Below are 20074 nucleotides of genomic sequence, written 5' to 3'. Positions count from 1 at the left end.
CATTTAGATAAGCATCTTTGTGTCACTCAAAAAGTGGAAGAAATTGCATATAATGCAGCCATAATTTGTAGCACAGATTGTTGGATGAAATACAAACTAATCTTGCTTACTTATTTCAAAGCGAGGGCACATATTTCAGCCTTGTAGGAAGAAACGGACAAAGAGTTGACAAAAAGCTTACAGCACCTGGTATTCCCAGGCGGTCTCCCATCCAAGTACTAACCAGGCCCGACCCTGCTTAGCTTCCGAGATCAGGCGTACTCAGGCCGGTGTGGTCGTAAGCGAGAAACTATCTCTTGGTGCACTATATAAAGTCAAAGTGAGTCTGATTAACAGCTGTTGCATTTTCACCATTTAGATAAGCATCTTTGTGTCACTCAAAAAGTGGAAGAAATTGCATATACTGCAGCCATAATTTGTAGCACATATTGTTGGATGAAATACAAACTTACCTTGCTTACTTATTTCAAAGCGAGGGCACATATTTCAGCCTTGTGGGAAGAAACGGACAAAGAGTTGAAATTTCACAAGGCAGTGACAAAAAGCATACAGCATCTGGCATTCCCAGGTGGTCTCCCATCCAAGTACTAACCAGGCTCGATCCTGCTTAGTTTCCGAGATCAGACGAGATCAGGCGTACTCAGGCCGGTGTGGTCATAAGCGAGAAACTATCTCTTGGTGCACTATATAAAGTCAAAGTGAGTCTGATTAACAGCTGTTGCATTTTCACCATTTAGATAAGCATCTTTGTGTCACTCAAAAAGTGGAAGAAATTGCATATAATGCAGCCATAATTTGTAGCACAGATTGTTGGATGAAATACAAACTAATCTTGCTTACTTATTTCAAAGCGAGGGCACATATTTCAGCCTTGTAGGAAGAAACGGACAAAGAGTTGACAAAAAGCTTACAGCACCTGGTATTCCCAGGCGGTCTCCCATCCAAGTACTAACCAGGCCCGACCCTGCTTAGCTTCCGAGATCAGGCGTACTCAGGCCGGTGTGGTCGTAAGCGAGAAACTATCTCTTGGTGCACTAGAGTGGTCGCGAGTGGTCGCATCTGCACGTCGCTCCAACGGGTAGTATAACTTTTTCATTATATTTCATTATATCACAACGGTTTGATTTGTCTTATCTTAGCAATTTCTTCTCAGCTAGCTACATAGCCGTCTTTGTATCAAAGATAATTGCGTAATTATCGTATTTCGCCGTCCTAACGTAGTCTTCACTAGCCAGCTAGCTAACGTCCACTGACTAGCTGCACTGAGAAACTATTACTATTACACTCAACTGAACGACTTGATTAGTTTAGTGTTAGCTACCTACATAGCTGTCTTTGCTGTCTTCGTATCATCGTATCATCGTATCCAAGATAATTGTGTTGTTTAGGTTTAGAGTGTGTAGTCTTAGAGTGATTATCTTAATTTACCGAGGTTAGCTAGCCAGCTATTTGTCGTCCTTAACGTAGGTGACTCTGCTAGCTAGCCAACTCTGCTAGCTAGCCAACAGCTAGCCAACGCTAGCCAACGTCTTCTGTATAGAACTCAACTACCCGGTCGCATTCACAGGTTGTATCACTTTTTCACTTCATTTCATTACAGTACAACGGTTTGATTTGTTTGATCGTAGCTAGCTACTTAGCTAGCTACATAGCCGTCTTTGTATCAAAGATAATTGTGTAGTCTAGAGCGATTTTCTAGGTTCGCTAGCCATCTATTGTCGTTCTTTTAACGCAACGTAATGTAAACAACACTGCTAGCTAGCCTGCTAGCCCCGAATAGCAACACTGCAGAAACTATTACACTCAACGGAACGACTTGATTAGTGTAGTGTCAACAACGCACCCACTGCCAGCTGGCCTACTTCAGCAGTACTGTATCATTTTAATCATTTTAGTCAATAAGATTCTTGCTATGTAGCTTAACTTTCTGAACATTCGAGACGTGTAGTCCACTTGTCATTCCAATCTCCTTTGCATTAGCGTAGCCTCTTCTGTAGCCTGTCAACTATGTGTCTGTTTATCCCTGTTCTCTCCTCTCTGCACAGACCATACAAACGCTCCACACCGCGTGGCCGCGGCCACCCTACTCTGGTGGTCCCAGCGCACGACCCACGTGGAGTTCCAGGTCTCCGGTAGCCTCTGGAACTGCCAATCTGCGGTCAACAAGGCAGAGTTCATCTCAGCCTATGCCTCCCTCCAGTCCCTCGACTTCTTGGCACTGACGGAAACATGGATCACCACAGACAACACTGCTACTCCTACTGCTCTCTCTTCGTCCGCCCACGTGTTCTCGCACACCCCGAGAGCGTCTGGTCAGCGGGGTGGTGGCACCGGGATCCTCATCTCTCCCAAGTGGTCATTCTCTCTTTCTCCCCTTACCCATCTGTCTATCGCCTCCTTTGAATTCCATGCTGTCACAGTTACTAGCCCTTTCAAGCTTAACATCCTTATCATTTATCGCCCTCCAGGTTCCCTCGGAGAGTTCATCAATGAGCTTGATGCCTTGATAAGCTCCTTTCCTGAGGACGGCTCACCTCTCACAGTTCTGGGCGACTTTAACCTCCCCACGTCTACCTTTGACTCTTTCCTCTCTGCCTCCTTCTTTCCACTCCTCTCCTCTTTTGACCTCACCCTCTCACCTTCCCCCTACTCACAAGGCAGGCAATACGCTCGACCTCATCTTTACTAGATGCTGTTCTTCCACTAACCTCACTGCAACTCCCCTCCAAGTCTCCGACCACTGCCTTGTATCCTTTTCCCTCTCGCTCTCATCCAACACCTCCCACACTGCTCCTACTCGGATGGTATCGCGCCGTCCCAACCTTCGCTCTCTCTCCCCCGCTACTCTCTCCTCTTCCATCCTATCATCTCTTCCCTCCGCTCAAACCTTCTCCCACCTATCTCCTGATTCTGCCTCCTCAACCCTCCTCTCCTCCCTCTCTGCATCCCTTGACTCTCTATGTCCCCTATCCTCCAGGCCGGCTCGGTCCTCCCCTCCCGCTCCGTGGCTCGATGACTCATTGCGAGCTCACAGAACAGGGCTCCGGGCAGCCGAGCGGAAATGGAGGAAAACTCGCCTCCCTGCGGACCTGGCATCCTTTCACTCCCTCCTCTCTACATTTTCCTCCTCTGTCTCTGCTGCTAAAGCCACTTTCTACCACGCTAAATTCCAAGCATCTGCCTCTAACCCTAGGAAGCTCTTTGCCACCTTCTCCTCCCTTCTGAATCCTCCGCCCCCCCCCCCCCTCCTCCCTCTCTGCAGATGACTTCGTCAACCATTTTGAAAAGAAGGTCGACGACATCCGATCCTCGTTTGCTAAGTCAAACGACACCGCTGGTTCTGCTCACACTGCCCTACCCTGTGCTCTGACCTCTTTCTCCACTCTCTCTCCAGATGAAATCTCGCGTCTTGTGACGGCCGGCCGCCCAACAACCTGCCCGCTTGACCCTATCCCCTCCTCTCTTCTCCAGACCATTTCCGGAGACCTTCTCCCTTACCTCACCTCGCTCATCAACTCATCCCTGACCGTAGGCTACGTCCCTTCCGTCTTCAAGAGAGCGAGAGTTGCACCCCTTCTGAAAAAACCTACACTCGATCCCTCCGATGTCAACAATTACAGACCAGTATCCCTTCTTTCTTTTCTCTCCAAAACTCTTGAACGTGCCGTCCTTGGCCAGCTCTCCCGCTATCTCTCTCTGAATGACCTTCTTGATCCAAATCAGTCAGGTTTCAAGACTAGTCATTCAACTGAGACTGCTCTCCTCTGTATCACGGAGGCGCTCCGCACTGCTAAAGCTAACTCTCTCTCCTCTGCTCTCATCCTTCTAGATCTATCGGCTGCCTTCGATACTGTGAACCATCAGATCCTCCTCTCCACCCTCTCCGAGTTGGGCATCTCCGGCGCGGCCCACGCTTGGATTGCGTCCTACCTGACAGGTCGCTCCTACCAGGTGGCGTGGCGAGAATCTGTCTCCTCACCACGCGCTCTCACCACTGGTGTCCCCCAGGGCTCTGTTCTTGGCCCTCTCCTATTCTCGCTATACACCAAGTCACTTGGCTCTGTCATAACCTCACATGGTCTCTCTTATCATTGCTATGCAGACGACACACAATTAATCTTCTCCTTTCCCCCTTCTGATGACCAGGTGGCGAATCGCATCTCTGCATGTCTGGCAGACATATCAGTGTGGATGACGGATCACCACCTCAAGCTGAACCTCGGCAAGACGGAGCTGCTCTTCCTCCCGGGGAAGGACTGCCCGTTCCATGATCTCGCCATCACGGTCGACAACTCCATTGTGTCCTCCTCCCAGAGCGCCAAGAACCTTGGCGTGATCCTGGACAACACCCTGTCGTTCTCTACTAACATCAAGGCGGTGGCCCGTTCCTGTAGGTTCATGCTCTACAACATCCGCAGAGTACGACCCTGCCTCACACAGGAAGCGGCGCAGGTCCTAATCCAGGCACTTGTCATCTCCCGTCTGGATTACTGCAACTCGCTGTTGGCTGGGCTCCCTGCCTGTGCCATTAAACCCCTTCAACTCATCCAGAACGCCGCAGCCCGTCTGGTGTTCAACCTTCCCAAGTTCTCTCACGTCACCCCGCTCCTCCGTTCTCTCCACTGGCTTCCAGTTGAAGCTCGCATCCGCTACAAGACCATGGTGCTTGCCTACGGAGCTGTGAGGGGAACGGCACCTCAGTACCTCCAGGCTCTGATCAGGCCCTACACCCAAACAAGGGCACTGCGTTCATCCACCTCTGGCCTGCTCGCCTCCCTACCACTGAGGAAGTACAGCTCCCGCTCAGCCCAGTCAAAACTGTTCGCTGCCCTGGCTCCCCAATGGTGGAACAAACTCCCTCACGACGCCAGGACAGCGGAGTCAATCACCACCTTCCGGAGACACCTGAAACCCCACCTCTTTAAGGAATACCTAGGATAGGTTAAGTAATCCCTCTCACCCAACCCCCCCTAAGTTTTAGATGCACTATTGTTAAGTGACTGTCCCACTGGATGTCATAAGGTGAATGCACCAATTTGTAAGTCGCTCTGGATAAGAGCGTCTGCTAAATGACTTAAATGTAAATGTATATAAAGTCAAAGTGAGTCTGATTAACAGCTGCTGCATTTTCACCATTTAGATAAGCATCTTTGTGTCACTCAAAAAGTGGAAGAAATTGCATATAATGCAGCCATAATTTGTAGCACAGATTGTTGGATGAAATACAAACTAATCTTGCTTACTTATTTCAAAGCGAGGGCACATATTTCAGCCTTGTAGGAAGAAACGGACAAAGAGTTGACAAAAAGCTTACAGCACCTGGTATTCCCAGGCGGTCTCCCATCCAAGTACTAACCAGGCCCGACCCTGCTTAGCTTCCGAGATCAGGCGTACTCAGGCCGGTGTGGTCATAAGCGAGAAACTATCTCTTGGTGCACTATATAAAGTCAAAGTGAGTCTGATTAACAGCTGTTGCATTTTCACCATTTAGATAAGCATCTTTGTGTCACTCAAAAAGTGGAAGAAATTGCATATACTGCAGCCATAATTTGTAGCACAGATTATTGGATGAAATACAAACTTATCTTGCTTACTTATTTCAAAGCGAGGGCACATATTTCAGCCTTGTGGGAAGAAACGGACAAAGAGTTGAAATTTCACAAGGCAGTGACAAAAAGCATACAGCACCTGGCATTCCCAGGCGGTCTCCCATCCAAGTACTAACCGGGCCCGATCCTGCTTAGTTTCCGAGATCAGACGAGATCAGGCGTACTCAGGCCGGTGTGGTCGTAAGCAAGAAACTATCTCTTGGTGCACTATATAAAGTCAAAGTGAGTCTGATTAACAGCTGTTGCATTTTCACCATTTAGATAAGCATCTTTGTGTCACTCAAAAAGTGGAAGAAATTGCATATACTGCAGCCATAATTTGTAGCACAGATTGTTGGATGAAATACAAACTTACCTTGCTTACTTATTTCAAAGCGAGGGCACATATTTCAGCATTGTGGGAAGAAACAGACAAAGAGTTGACAAAAAGCTTACAGCACCTGGTATTCCCGGGCGGTCTCCCATCCAAGTAGTAACCAGGCCCGACCCTGCTTAGCTTCCGAGATCAGGCGTACTCAGGCCGGTGTGGCCGTAAGCGAGAAAATATCTCTTGGTGCACTATATAAAGTCAAAGTGAGTGTGATTAACAGCTGTTGCATTTTCACCATGTAGATATGCATCTTTGTTTCACTCAAATAGTGGAATAGATTGCATATACTGCAGCCATAATTTGTAGCACAGATTGTTGGTTGAAATACAAACTAATCTTGCTTACTTATTTACATTTACATTTACATTTAAGTCATTTAGCAGACGCTCTTATCCAGAGCGACTTACTTCAAAGCGAGGGCACATATTTCAGCCTTGTAGGAAGAAACAGACAAAGAGTTGACAAAAAGCTTACAGCACCTGGTATTCCCAGGCGTTCTCCCATCCAAGTACTAACCAGGTCCGACCCTGCTTAGCTTCCGAGATCAGGCGTACTCAGGCCGGTGTGGTCGTAAGCGAGAAACTATCTCTTGGTGCACTATATAAAGTCAAAGTGAGTCTGATTAACAGCTGTTGCATTTTCACCATTTAGCTAAGCATCTTTGTGTCACTCAAAAGTGGAAGAAATTGCATATACTGCAGCCATAATTGTAGCACATATTGTTGGATGAAATACAAACTTACCTTGCTTAATTATTTCAAAGCGAGGGCACATATTTCAGCCTTGTGGGAAGAAACGGACAAAGAGTTGAAATTTCACAAGGCAGTGACAAAAAACATACAGCATCTGGCATTCCCAGGCGGTCTCCCATCCAAGTACTAACCAGGCTCGATCCTGCTTAGTTTCCGAGATCAGACGAGATCAGGCGTATTCAGGCCGGTGTGGTCGTAAGCGAGAAACTATCTCTTGGTGCACTATATAAAGTCAAAGTGAGTCTGATTAACAGCTGTTGCATTTTCACCATTTAGATAAGCATCTTTGTGTCACTCAAAAAGTGGAAGAAATTGCATATACTGCAGCCATAATTTGTAGCACAGATTGTTGGATGAAATACAAACTTACCTTGCTTACTTATTTCAAAGCGAGGGCACATATTTCAGCATTGTGGGAAGAAACGGACAAAGAGTTGACAAAAAGCTTACAGCACCTGGTATTCCCGGGCGGTCTCCCATCCAAGTAGTAACCAGGCCCGACCCTGCTTAGCTTCCGAGATCAGGCGTACTCAGGCCGGTGTGGCCGTAAGCGAGAAAATATCTCTTGGTGCACTATATAAAGTCAAAGTGAGTGTGATTAACAGCTGTTGCATTTTCACCATGTAGATAAGCATCTTTGTTTCACTCAAATAGTGGAATAGATTGCATATACTGCAGCCATAATTTGTAGCACAGATTGTTGGTTGAAATACAAACTAATCTTGCTTACTTATTTACATTTACATTTACATTTAAGTCATTTAGCAGACGCTCTTATCCAGAGCGACTTACTTCAAAGCGAGGGCACATATTTCAGCCTTGTAGGAAGAAACAGACAAAGAGTTGACAAAAAGCTTACAGCACCTGGTATTCCCAGGCGTTCTCCCATCCAAGTACTAACCAGGCCCGACCCTGCTTAGCTTCCGAGATCAGGCGTACTCAGGCCGGTGTGGTCGTAAGCGAGAAACTATCTCTTGGTGCACTATATAAAGTCAAAGTGAGTCTGATTAACAGCTGTTGCATTTTCACCATTTAGATAAGCATCTTTGTGTCACTCAAAAAGTGGAAGAAATTGCATATAATGCAGCCATAATTTGTAGCACAGATTGTTGGATGAAATACAAAATAATCTTGCTTACTTATTTCAAAGCGAGGGCACATATTTCAGCCTTGTAGGAAGAAACGGACAAAGAGTTGACAAAAAGCTTACAGCACCTGGTATTCCCAGGCGTTCTCCCATCCAAGTACTAACCAGGCCCGACCCTGCTTAGCTTCCGAGATCAGGCGTACTCAGGCCGGTGTGGTCGTAAGCGAGAAACTATCTCTTGGTGCACTATATAAAGTCAAAGTGAGTCTGATTAACAGCTGTTGCATTTTCACCATTTAGATAAGCATCTTTGTGTCACTCAAAAAGTGGAAGAAATTGCATATAATGCAGCCATAATTTGTAGCACAGATTGTTGGATGAAATACAAACTTATCTTCCTTACTTATTTCAAAGCGAGGGCACATATTTCAGCCTTGTGGGAAGAAACGGACAAAGAGTTGAAATTTCACAAGGCAGTGACAAAAAGCATACAACACCTGGCATTCCCAGGCGGTCTCCCATCCAAGTACTAACCGGGCCCGATCCTGCTTAGTTTCCGAGATCAGACGAGATCAGGCGTACTCAGGCCGGTGTGGTCGTAAGCGAGAAACTATCTCTTGGTGCACTATATAAAGTCAAAGTGAGTCTGATTAACAGCTGTTGCATTTTCACCATTTAGATAAGCATCTTTGTGTCACTCAAAAAGTGGAAGAAATTGCATATAATGCAGCCATAATTTGTAGCACAGATTGTTGGATGAAATACAAACTAATCTTGCTTACTTATTTCAAAGCGAGGGCACATATTTCAGCCTTGTAGGAAGAAACGGACAAAGAGTTGACAAAAAGCTTACAGCACCTGGTATTCCCAGGCGGTCTCCCATCCAAGTACTAACCAGGCCCGACCCTGCTTAGCTTCCGAGATCAGGCGTACTCAGGCCGGTGTGGTCGTAAGCGAGAAACTATCTCTTGGTGCACTATATAAAGTCAAAGTGAGTGTGATTAACAGCTGTTGCATTTTCACCATGTAGATAAGCATCTTTGTTTCACTCAAAAAGTGGAATAAATTGCATATACTGCAGCCATAATTTGTAGCACAGATTGTTGGTTGAAATACAAACTAATCTTGCTTACTTATTTCAAAGCGAGGGCACATATTTCAGCCTTGTGGGAAGAAACGGACAAAGAGTTGAAATTTCACAAGGCAGTGACAAAAAGCATACAGCACCTGGCATTCTGATAGAGGAAAATATGTTTGAAATGACTAATTATGTATACATTCCAATCAGAAACTGACTAGTCCAAATGCTATAATGTACTGTCCCTCTTGCTCCCTTTCACAATTGTATATAATGTAGTCAGGAAGTTAAGTAACAATGAAGGTCTGTTCTTTAAGTTCATTCAGTTGTACAAATCTCCAGGTGGTGGGAACGGGCCATCTCCAAAATGGTCGGGAATGTTGATTTATGCTGACTGGCCTTGACTTCGTGCTGATAACGCGGAGGCTTGAGAATTAGAGGGGCCCTCTGTTTGTGAAACGGAACGTTTGGAAAACGCTGACGTTATTTTCAGTTTATAACCTGTGGTAATGTGTGTGAGCATTCAGTACTCATCAAGAATAAATGCTGAACTTGTTTTTTAAGACTGGTCTCTTACTAATTCATGCAAATGATAAACTTACAACTTATCATGAATTAGAAATGAGTGCGAATTAAATTGGTTTTGGCAATAAAACATAAGGGAATTTAAAATTCCTCTATCAATTTGGTCCTTCGAAGCCGGATCTAAATATCTTTATCTGTTATCTGAAGGTAATACGCTGAAAATCGTGCACGGACGAGTTTGACTCGTTTTACTAAAGACCTGACCTCTGAATTGAGGTTAACTTAAACAGGCCTGCGTATTATCACAGAGAACAGAGAGAGTGACTAGATACAACGAACATTGCTTTCCCAGTCGGCGATAAGGTCAGTATGTTTTATTCTTGATTAAGGGGGAATTATTTAAATTATCATAGAGTGATTTAAGTTGTTCTCAGTTTAAAAGTCAACTCTACAAATAGGCTATGCTTGGAGCGACATTGTAGTTCAAAGTCCTATAGAGAACAGGGATTACTGTATAGTCCTACAGTGATCACTGTATACGGGTGAAAACTAATGTTAGATTGAGCGATGAATGGACGGGGGGGGTCTTTCCCGGTTTTTAGTAGTCAGTGTTCTTGATAGTGAAAAGTGATCGTGTGGTTGAGGTTCCGTGGGAAGAAACGGAACAGGTGATTTTATGCCATCAGCTTTCAAGAATAGACACTGCAGGATTGGTTTTGGGACTGGCCTCGGTCCATTTGTTTTCGGTCAACTTTACAAGTAGGCTAGGTTTGGAGCGACATAGTTTAAGTTAAAAGGCTTAAAGGAACGAGGATTACTGTATACGGGTGAGTTAAATGTCAGATTGAACAATGTATCCAGCGGAGAGACGGAACAAGTGACCCCATAGATATATAGATCTTGGAAATAGACACTGCAGGTTGGTGGTCCTTATTTTTTAGATTATGGGGAACAATTGAGTTGCTTTTCCGTTGGTCATTTTCAATCAACTCTACAGATTAAGCTATATTTGGGGCGATATTTTAAGTCCTATAGGAACATTGATCGCTGTATACGGGTGAAAACTAGTATCAGATTGAACGACGAGTGGACGGAGACTCTTGAGACTCGGTCTATTTGTCTTCGGTCAACCCTACAAGTAGGCTGATTTGGAGCGACGATCTTAGCAAAAGTCCTAAAGGAACAGTAATGTATCGTATACGGGTGAGACTTAATGTCAGACTTTAGTAGATGAGGATCCCAATAAAAGAGATATTAACCATAAGGTGTTAAATATTGGAATTATTAGGCGTAAGTAGATAAGGATTCCAATAAAGAGAAATTAACATAAAGGGTTGGAGATTGGAATTATTTTGGGGCAGGAATGTATTATAATGGGTAGTAACCCTTCTAAACTGCTTTCTGAAGAGACGGAAGATTACCGTTATATGAAAAAAAAAGATAGAAGGAATGTAGATTTCTGTCCTAAATGGGGAAAAGGGTATGGTTTTGATGGACGCCTAGATGTCGAAAAGTTAGAATTCCTGGTAAAACAAATACATAAGGAATGTGGTAATAATGTGAAAAAGAAAAATACAAGATGTTTTAATTGTAACAAAATTGGGAGTGTAACACTCCACAAAAAAATCGTCAACAGGTTGTAATTTAACTGTGGGGAAGTCAGAGGCGACAATCGAGTAAAGAAAGGGAACTGAGGGAAAACTTTGGGCGTTCAAATTTGGGCTATTTTCTGTTGTCTAGATGTCGGAGTAACAAATACAATTAACTGTGAAAAAGGGGATAACGGAGAGATACAATACAATTCCAGCCTGCCTGGACGTTATGGCTATTTATGAATCAATTGACATGAGAAGTTTAACACAAAAACAGGGTACGTTAAATGTTAGGGTAAATTAAATTGAGAAGTTCGGTTGGGTTTACTCTGATTATAATTTAAAACTGAACTCAATCGGAATAGGGAATATATATTTTACAAAGGCGGGCAGATTTGTGTCTATAGCCAAGCAACGGAATTGCTAGACACTCAAATGGGGCTATATAGTGCAACGCTTTTGACTATAAATTAGGTAAGAATAGTTTAATCGTAAGAAGTTGTGATTGTTTTTCTGATTATTGATGTTTGGTTAAGGTAACGCCAGTGAATTTGAACAAAAAAGTAACGTATTCTAAAAACGATCTGGTTTCCGTTCTCATTGCGGGGAACAAAGGAAAAGTCTTATCTTAAAGGGACAGTGCACGGTAATCACAGTGGTTTGAGTTGTAATTAGACAAGTGAATAACGTATTGGGAATAGAGTTGTAATTAAAATACTAAGTCAAAGACGAGACAGGTATTTAGAGCAAATTGGATTCTAAATGATAACAAAGAGACAATCATGATTTATGCCCATCGAAAAGATTTTATAAAATTGGCGAATTTAGAGATGATTGGTTGGGGTGGTAAATTATAATTCAGAATTTGAACAGATGTGGTTAATCGAACAATAATTATTTACAATTCATTTGAAGTCGCTACGAATTGGCAGATTGAGCGCTTGATGATGACGTCACCATCGTGACACTTTTGTCACCAGAAAACTGGCAATAACGGAGCAAACTGTATGGCTATTAGAGTGTGTATCGAGGCTTCGAGTAAACCTTTCAGAAGTTGAGATAAAAGTTTTTGTTTATTTGTTTATTGGTTATATTCAATTTTTGGGTTTGATTTAATTTAGTTGAACAGTGTTTTCTGGCGGGTTTAGGTAGAACTCTTTGTTCCGGAACGGATGAAAGTTACCCAAGTTAAGTAAATTAAAGGAGCCATGAGAGAATGCGAATGCATATTTATTAAATATCGGGGATTAAATTACGAATTCCTTACACTGTGAAATGTATGACATTTGCGGCAGAGAGAAAAAGTAATTCATTGGATAATAAGGTTATCGGGTTAATTGTATCTAAAAGTAGCATGGTCATTTAAGTAAACATATCCGTAGACGATTAAAACTTATGATTAATGATTTGAGTTAAAGGGGAATTATCATTAGGTTTAGTTATAGTTCACCTATTGAGTTTCTGATTCGAAATAGCATTAGGGAATGATAGTTAGGGGTGAGGTGGCTCACTTTAGAGGCCTCCTGGGATTACAACTTTGGGGAGAGATAAGCTTTAAAAAGGTCTGCAAATTATACACATGGAACAACTGTTAGAACTGTTTGTTTAGTGCAAGGGTATTTTAGAGGCAGGCTCACATATGGAACCTTATGAGATGTTTTTTATGGGTTTGAATTATACAGGTGACTATTTCTATTCAAAAGATAAAGGGTTCTTTATGCCTAATATGGTATGACCTTTTGACCTTATCATGACTGGCTCCCAAGGTCTGATCAGCCTCGGGGAGAGTCATTTGTATAATGAATGGGGTCATATTGAGTTACTAGTATTAAGGTAAATTCATTAGAAATGAAGCAGTTTTGGTTGAGGGTTAGAATTACTGTTTGAACCGAAATGAGAAAGTGGTTCAGGATTCTGTCTTATAACATTAGCTGTGAAGTTTTTTGAATGGGCTATTGGGGATTTGGTATTGTAACAGAGAGAAAGTCATATTTATCATTGAGAATAAATAGTGGAAGATAACATATTTAGAGCCAACAGGGCAGGGAAGAAATTGAGATATTTTTGTTTGGTTTTAACACTCGGTTACAGGAGTGTCAAAAGACGGGAGACATTACCTGTGTAATAGGGGAGGGTGTCCGTATGATAACCAACTTGGGACAGTTTTGGGACTGGAGAAAGGGGATCCCACAAAGGTGGATAGGCTTTCCATAATATGGGGGAAACCTGGGAGCACTGTTGAACTTTGTAAAGGTGATGAAATCCTACTAACCATCAAAACTATTAAGCTCTCTGATGCAGGCACTTGCACCCCGGACTACAAAGGACCGGGACAGACACGGTGGGTGTGTTTTCTATTAAGGTACTGCCAAAACCGGAGGTCTCAGACGGACCGGGGCCAGACACACTCCTCTATCACCCCTGGACCGAACCTGTCACCACTATGCTAAAAATCCCATTCAGGTAATTAATGTTAGACTATTCAGCTATTGATCAATGAGGCACGGAGACTGGTTTTGATGGTAGGGACAATTTGTGGCTGTCTTATACAGAATGGACTTGCTTAGAATATGCTTCTTGCTAGTCAGGGGGGAGTCTACAAAATGTTCAGTGAACAATGTTGTACGTATATCCCTAATAACACCAGTCCAGATGGTAGTATATCTAAGGGCCTTAAATGGGCTATCTGCTGAGATGAGGACCATGTCCGGGGTAGAGGAGTCTGACTGTCCACCCTGGTTGGGAGACTGGTTTGGTAAGTATACCGGTATGGTGGTTACTGGATTTCTGACCCTAATTCCTGTATTATTTACTGACTGAGGATGACCCATGTATGTTTGTTCTCCCTGTCGTGAAGGGTGGCATGGTGCCCACCTGATGCTGGATAAGAATAGCTGAGAGGACCAGATGGGTTATAAGAATGCTTTGTTCTGCTTTACTCTGTTTTCCAGGACCAAAGTTTTATTCCACACTTTGCAACACATATTAAACCCATGTTATTGTCGGATAGAATACTGAGGGTCCCCAAGGAGAGGGCTTGTTAGTGTAGGAAGGATTTTTAATATGGTTAGCATCTATTAGATTATACGTTTTTAAATAGTATTATATTTAACAGGAATATAGGACATCTATGAGGAGTTAGGATTATTGTTGGGATTAAGATAGATTGATTAAGGAATTTGGAGAAAAGCCGCTCATAGACATTTTTTTTCTAAAAGAGGGTCCATGGGTTTGTAGTTCCCATGTAGTTCAAATTTGGAAAACATGAGAAACATACAGAGGAGCCCTCCCACGCACCGCAGAGACCTTGAAGGTGGGAGAGCAGATAAGTTAGAGGGGGGTGCAGGAAGAGCAAAGATAACATAGTGGGTAAATAAGTTTCTAAATGGGTCAGAATGGGAGCTGTAGATAGAGGAGGTATTTGGCATAAAGGGAATCTACCTGTTTTACCTAAGTCACTGTTTAAATATGCTGCTGTATTGATACATGGGCAAAGCCATGTATCAACAGGGGGGATGGTAGGAATGGTTAAACAGCACTTTGTAGCATATGGAATAACTAACTATTTTAAAAACTTTTGCTCACGGTGTACTAACTAGGAGTGAAAACAAGAAGTGGTGTTTAACAATAATTGATAAATATACCAAATGGGTAGAAGTGTTTCCTACATCCTCAGCAGACGCAGAAACAGTGGCTAGAGCATTATGTCAGGAGATAATTCCGCGATTTGGATTACCAGAAGTAATTGAGCATATAGGTCAGAAATTGGATATAAATATGAAGAAACATAGTTCTTATCACCCCCAAAGCGCTGGCCTTATCGAGAACATGAATCGATCGGTAAAAGGTTGATTAAGGAAAACACACCTAAGTACTGGAATGAACGGGATAAAATGCCTGCCCATAGTGTTAATGACTATTAGAATAACCCCTGATAGGGAGGGGCTATCTCCATTTGAGAAAGTTTTTGGTAGACCCTATAGAATGCCCCAATTAGGGCGATTAGAAATAGAAAGCAGTATGGTGGGACACATGAGGAGGTTGTTCATTAATCAAACACGTATGTCAAAAGTTTTATGCCCAGCAGGAGAATTAGAGGGAGGTGGCACACGAGATTCAACCAGGAGACTGGATCTGGATCCAATCATTGAAGAAAAAAACTGGAAGCAGCCTTGGTGGGAGGGACCATTCCAAGTACTACTGGTGACTGCCTTCGCGGTGAGAATAGCCGAAAGAGCTACCTGGGTACATGTCACACATTGTAAGGGGTGAGTCATACTGCCACTGTCGAGCGGTCACAGGGGAAGGAGAGGAACCGTGACCCATATGGAACGGGGTCAAACTCCTTCTGAAGATTCCCTATACCTGACCTTTCCCCAGCTGTGAGCGTTCATAGAAGTGAAGTGATGGCTTGGCCTCTGGCTGTTGATATGTTCTCGGGAGAGGGTGGGGCTTCACATGTGCACTGACCGTCCTGAGCTGTTTTATTGTGGGGGCCATATTCCTGATTCACCATGATCCCCCGGAAAGTGCCAAAGAGGATAATTTGACTCATGTGCTAGATGAGGGAAATGGGATGTTACCTAAGATTCTCTGAAGGTCACGGAAACAAAATAGTAAGGAAGTGAGGGTGGAATTCGGCAAGGATCTCTCAGTAGAATTTTGTGTAGATCAATTGGGGTCATTCACCCCTTGGCAGTCTAGAACCATGGGACTCTATGGGAAGTAATTGTGTAAATCACCGTGTAAGTCGTGGAGCCAGGTCATAGCTCACACTGAAAGGGATGGCTATGTAAACCCATACACTCAATTTGGGACCAGGTAAAGTATAGTAAGGGAATGGCATGTATGGTAAAGCTGTTCATGAAAGCAGGAATGCCAAGTAATGATAGCTGTATTGATTTACACTATTTATATCCCCAGGTTCCATTTAAATCAAGACTTCCTCCCTTTACCGTGACGAGAGGAGAATATTACTGTTTTGCCAGATACTGTACACACGGGAAATACGTGGGGGAAGTTGGTACCTGCAATAAGACAGAGAATATTACCACTGACGAGACCATGTCTGATTTGACAGGCTGGTTGAACTCTGGAGATTTCAAAATGTTGAAGGTGGCCAGGGCTGACATCTGGTGGTTGTGCGGGGGAATGAATTTGTGGTCGGTATTACCGACTGACTGGACTGGGCTATGCGCTCTAGTACATTTAGGAATGCCTTTTACACTCATACAACACCAAGACGTGAAGTTAGCCAAAACGAGAGAGATGCTCCATCTGGGTCTTTTGACGACAGTATATATTGATAACATTGGGATTCCACGAGGTGTGTAATTATAGTTATGGTAATCAACAGCGCTTTAGCAGGAATACCAAAGGTGTTGTTAAAGGTTTTGTAGAACAGACTGAAGCAACCAGCTGGATGACCTGACAGAATAGAATTGCATTAGATAAAAGGAGGAAGTGGGCGTGATAATCAGGACCATGTCTTACATCCCAGGTAGCACGGCTCCGGACGAATCAGTGCCCGAAGCCTCAGCTGGTTTGACCACCCTGGCTCACGGGTTGGCAGAAACTCTGGGGTGGATACTTCTCTGAACTAAATTGGGTAGACAGTATTTATGGAAAAATGTGGTGTTTTGGGCTGTATCAACCTGTATGACTGTATTAATTTTATGCGGCTGTTGTCTAATTCCCTGTGTGCGAGGCGTTGTTTCCAGGACTCTGGAAAGATCAATGACCCAACGGATGGTGCGTTATGGGCCGATTCCAGATTCTGACCTGTGTAGGACTGGAGGCATGTCTACAGAGGAAGTGGACGAATCCGGATCTGTCATTTGTGGGGAATTTATGTTTGATGCGAATAGTGTTGACATGAAGGGGAATTAGATTGTAATTTGTTTCAATGATTAAACTGTTTTTTTGACGAAGATTGTAAAAAGAAAAACAAAAAAGAATCCTGGAAGGAAGAGTTATGATTCTGATGTAGATTTAAAAACAGTTGGAGTTAAGGTTAGAATTGATTAATGAAATGTGGAGAGTTGGATAAACATTTATAATTGATTTGTTGATTATGTGTCTATTCATATGATAATCTGATAAACCTCTATAAAAAGGTTAGATAAGTTCGTTTATACTTTCATTTTTTATGATTAAATAAAACTAGATGTAGAATTGAATGTATAATATTTGATCAAAGGGAGGATTGATAGAGGAAAATATGTTTGAAATGACTAATTATGTATACATTCCAATCAGAAACTGACTAGTCCAAATGCTATAATGTACTGTCCCTCTTGCTCCCTTTCACAATTGTATATAATGTAGTCAGGAAGTTAAGTAACAATGAAGGTCTGTTCTTTAAGTTCATTCAGTTGTACAAATCTCCAGGTGGTGGGAACGGGCCATCTCCAAAATGGTCGGGAATGTTGATTTATGCTGACTGGCCTTGACTTCGTGCTGATAACGCGGAGGCTTGAGAATTAGAGGGGCCCTCTGTTTGTGAAACGGAACGTTTGGAAAACGCTGACGTCATTTTCAGTTTATAACCTGTGGTAATGTGTGTGAACATTCAGTACTCATCAAGAATAAATGCTGAACTTGTTTTTTAAGACTGGTCTCTTACTAATTCATGCAAATGATAAACTTACAACTTATCATGAATTAGAAATGAGTGCGAATTAAATTGGTTTTGGCAATAAAACATAAGGGAATTAAAAATTCCTCTATCACATTCCCAGGCGGTCTCCCATCCAAGTACTAGCCAGGCTCGATCCTGCTTAGTTTCCGAGATCAGACGAGATCAGGCGTACTCAGGCCGGTGTGGTCGTAAGCGAGAAACTATCTCTTGGTGCACTATATAAAGTCAAAGTGAGTCTGATTAACAGCTGTTGCATTTTCACCATTTAGATAAGCATCTTTGTGTCACTCAAAAAGTGGAAGAAATTGCATATAATGCAGCCATAATTTGTAGCACAGATTGTTGGATGAAATACAAACTAATCTTGCTTACTTATTTCAAAGCGAGGGCACATATTTCAGCCTTGTAGGAAGAAACGGACAAAGAGTTGACAAAAAGCTTACAGCACCTGGTATTCCCAGGCGGTCTCCCATCCAAGTACTAACCAGGCCCGACCCTGCTTAGCTTCCGAGATCAGGCGTACTCAGGCCGGTGTGGTCGTAAGCGAGAAACTATCTCTTGGTGCACTATATAAAGTCAAAGTGAGTCTGATTAACAGCTGTTGCATTTTCACCATTTAGATAAGCATCTTTGTGTCACTCAAAAAGTCGAAGAAATTGCATATACTGCAGCCATAATTTGTAGCACATATTGTTGGATGAAATACAAACTTACCTTGCTTACTTATTTCAAAGCGAGGGCATATATTTCAGCCTTGTGGGAAGAAACGGACAAAGAGTTGAAATTTCACAAGGCAGTGACAAAAAGCATACAGCACCTGGCATTCCCAGGCGGTCTCCCATCCAAGTACTAACCAGACTCGATCCTGCTTAGTTTCCGAGATCAGACGAGATCAGGCGTACTCAGGCCGGTGTGGTCGTAAGCGAGAAACTATCTCTTGGTGCACTATATAAAGTCAAAGTGAGTCTGATTAACAGCTGTTGCATTTTCACCATTTAGATAAGCAACTTTGTGTCACTCAAAAAGTGGAAGAAATTGCATATAATGCAGCCATAATTTGTAGCACAGATTGTTGGATGAAATACAAACTTACCTTGCTTACTTATTTCAAAGCGAGGGCACATATTTCAGCTGTGCTTTTGCAATATGGTTCAATGGGCAGATACCATCACGAATATGTCATGCCATAAAAATCCTGCAGGAATGTGAAATTGACTGGCCCGATGAACTCGGGATGGCTGGGCAGTGATTCTGGTTCATCTCAATGGCTCGTTAGGGTTGATTTCAGAATGTCACTTTTGGTGATGGTACCTCACTGTTTAAACATATTGCAAATGGACAAGAGTCACCAGCAAGTCACCGTCCATCAGTCAATTTGGGGCGGCAGCGTAGCCTAGTGGTTAGAGCGTTGGACTAGTAACCGGAAGGTTGTGAGTTCAAACCCCCGAGCTGACAAGGTACAAATCTGTCGTTCTGCCCCTGAACAGGCAGTTAACCCACTGTTCCCAGGCCGTCATTGGAAATTAGAATATGTTCTTAACTGACTTGCCATAAAGGTAAAAAAAAAAAAAAAAAAATTAGATATCATTCTGACACCAAACTGATACAAACTGACACTAAACCCACTTTTTCCAACTCGTTCTGTAGCCAACTATCACATACTTCAGAGCTAGACCAAAATTCACAACGCCTTCGGTTCAAACCATTTAAAAACATAAAACACATAGTTACGTTCTAGCTGCGGGTCCATTTCTTATGTTATGTGTAGGCCTAGCTGAGGCGACCCCGAATCCCAAGTTTCGGCTCGATCGGTCATTTGGTGTCTGAGCAAAAACCCTAATTGGTGCTGAAAATTAACTTTTTTTCTATGACTTGCTACGGGGTCCTTGAATGAGCTATCGGACCGAAACGTTGGGGTCTGTCTGTATGGGCCGAGACGGTCGCAATGCACCTAGTCTTGCGACTCTGGGATATTTCTAAATGTCGCCATTTTCATGATGCAAAAATGAATTGAAGTCAATGCAAATGTACGAGGCTGTTTCTCGGTCCGAGAACCTTCTAGAGCCACGTAACTCAACACGCACTATCGGTCGGAGGTCTAGAACAGGATTCTAAAGTTTCGGAACTCTAGGTCTGACGGTTCTTTAAAAGTTCCAACAAGGTTAACTAATGCTGGCAGTGTATGTCTCTACGGACCCCAATGGGTAGTGACCCACCCTAATGGGTCACTACTTCCAAGCTGTATGTGTGTGTGATTTTGAAATTTTATGGGAAAAATGACTGATTTACAGTTCATGGGGGTTGCCTAATCACATATATGAAGTTTTGGAAAGATCTGACTTTTTAACCCGTCGAAACAGCCCAAGAGACACCAATTATTGCACTTCCGGTTGGCACAGGAAGCTATAAGTCACAACATAT

General features: G+C 43.1%; 15 pseudogenes; all 15 read right to left on the bottom strand.

Annotated features, from left to right (window-relative positions):
- Positions 1-174: 174 nt before the first annotated feature.
- LOC124016723 lies at positions 175-283 on the bottom strand (annotated as a pseudogene).
- Positions 284-543: 260 nt separating this feature from the next.
- Positions 544-662, bottom strand: LOC124016680 (annotated as a pseudogene).
- Positions 663-904: 242 nt separating this feature from the next.
- On the bottom strand, positions 905-1013 carry LOC124016721 (annotated as a pseudogene).
- Positions 1014-5307: 4294 nt separating this feature from the next.
- Positions 5308-5416, bottom strand: LOC124016743 (annotated as a pseudogene).
- A 260-nt stretch (positions 5417-5676) lies between these two features.
- Positions 5677-5795, bottom strand: LOC124016729 (annotated as a pseudogene).
- A 242-nt stretch (positions 5796-6037) lies between these two features.
- LOC124016745 lies at positions 6038-6146 on the bottom strand (annotated as a pseudogene).
- Positions 6147-6446: 300 nt separating this feature from the next.
- On the bottom strand, positions 6447-6555 carry LOC124016709 (annotated as a pseudogene).
- Positions 6556-6813: 258 nt separating this feature from the next.
- LOC124016753 lies at positions 6814-6932 on the bottom strand (annotated as a pseudogene).
- A 242-nt stretch (positions 6933-7174) lies between these two features.
- Positions 7175-7283, bottom strand: LOC124016744 (annotated as a pseudogene).
- Positions 7284-7583: 300 nt separating this feature from the next.
- On the bottom strand, positions 7584-7692 carry LOC124016695 (annotated as a pseudogene).
- A 242-nt stretch (positions 7693-7934) lies between these two features.
- Positions 7935-8043, bottom strand: LOC124016694 (annotated as a pseudogene).
- Positions 8044-8303: 260 nt separating this feature from the next.
- Positions 8304-8422, bottom strand: LOC124016717 (annotated as a pseudogene).
- Positions 8423-8664: 242 nt separating this feature from the next.
- On the bottom strand, positions 8665-8773 carry LOC124016720 (annotated as a pseudogene).
- Positions 8774-18089: 9316 nt separating this feature from the next.
- Positions 18090-18198, bottom strand: LOC124016719 (annotated as a pseudogene).
- A 260-nt stretch (positions 18199-18458) lies between these two features.
- On the bottom strand, positions 18459-18577 carry LOC124016742 (annotated as a pseudogene).
- Between the last annotated feature and the right edge of the window lie 1497 nt (positions 18578-20074).

The sequence above is a fragment of the Oncorhynchus gorbuscha genome, linkage group LGY, assembly GCF_021184085.1.
Source record: "Oncorhynchus gorbuscha isolate QuinsamMale2020 ecotype Even-year linkage group LGY, OgorEven_v1.0, whole genome shotgun sequence".
In the NCBI taxonomy this organism is placed as follows: domain Eukaryota; kingdom Metazoa; phylum Chordata; class Actinopteri; order Salmoniformes; family Salmonidae; genus Oncorhynchus; species Oncorhynchus gorbuscha.
The sequence above is the reverse complement of the archived record's forward strand: the minus strand, read 5'-3'. Positions and strand labels throughout refer to the sequence as shown.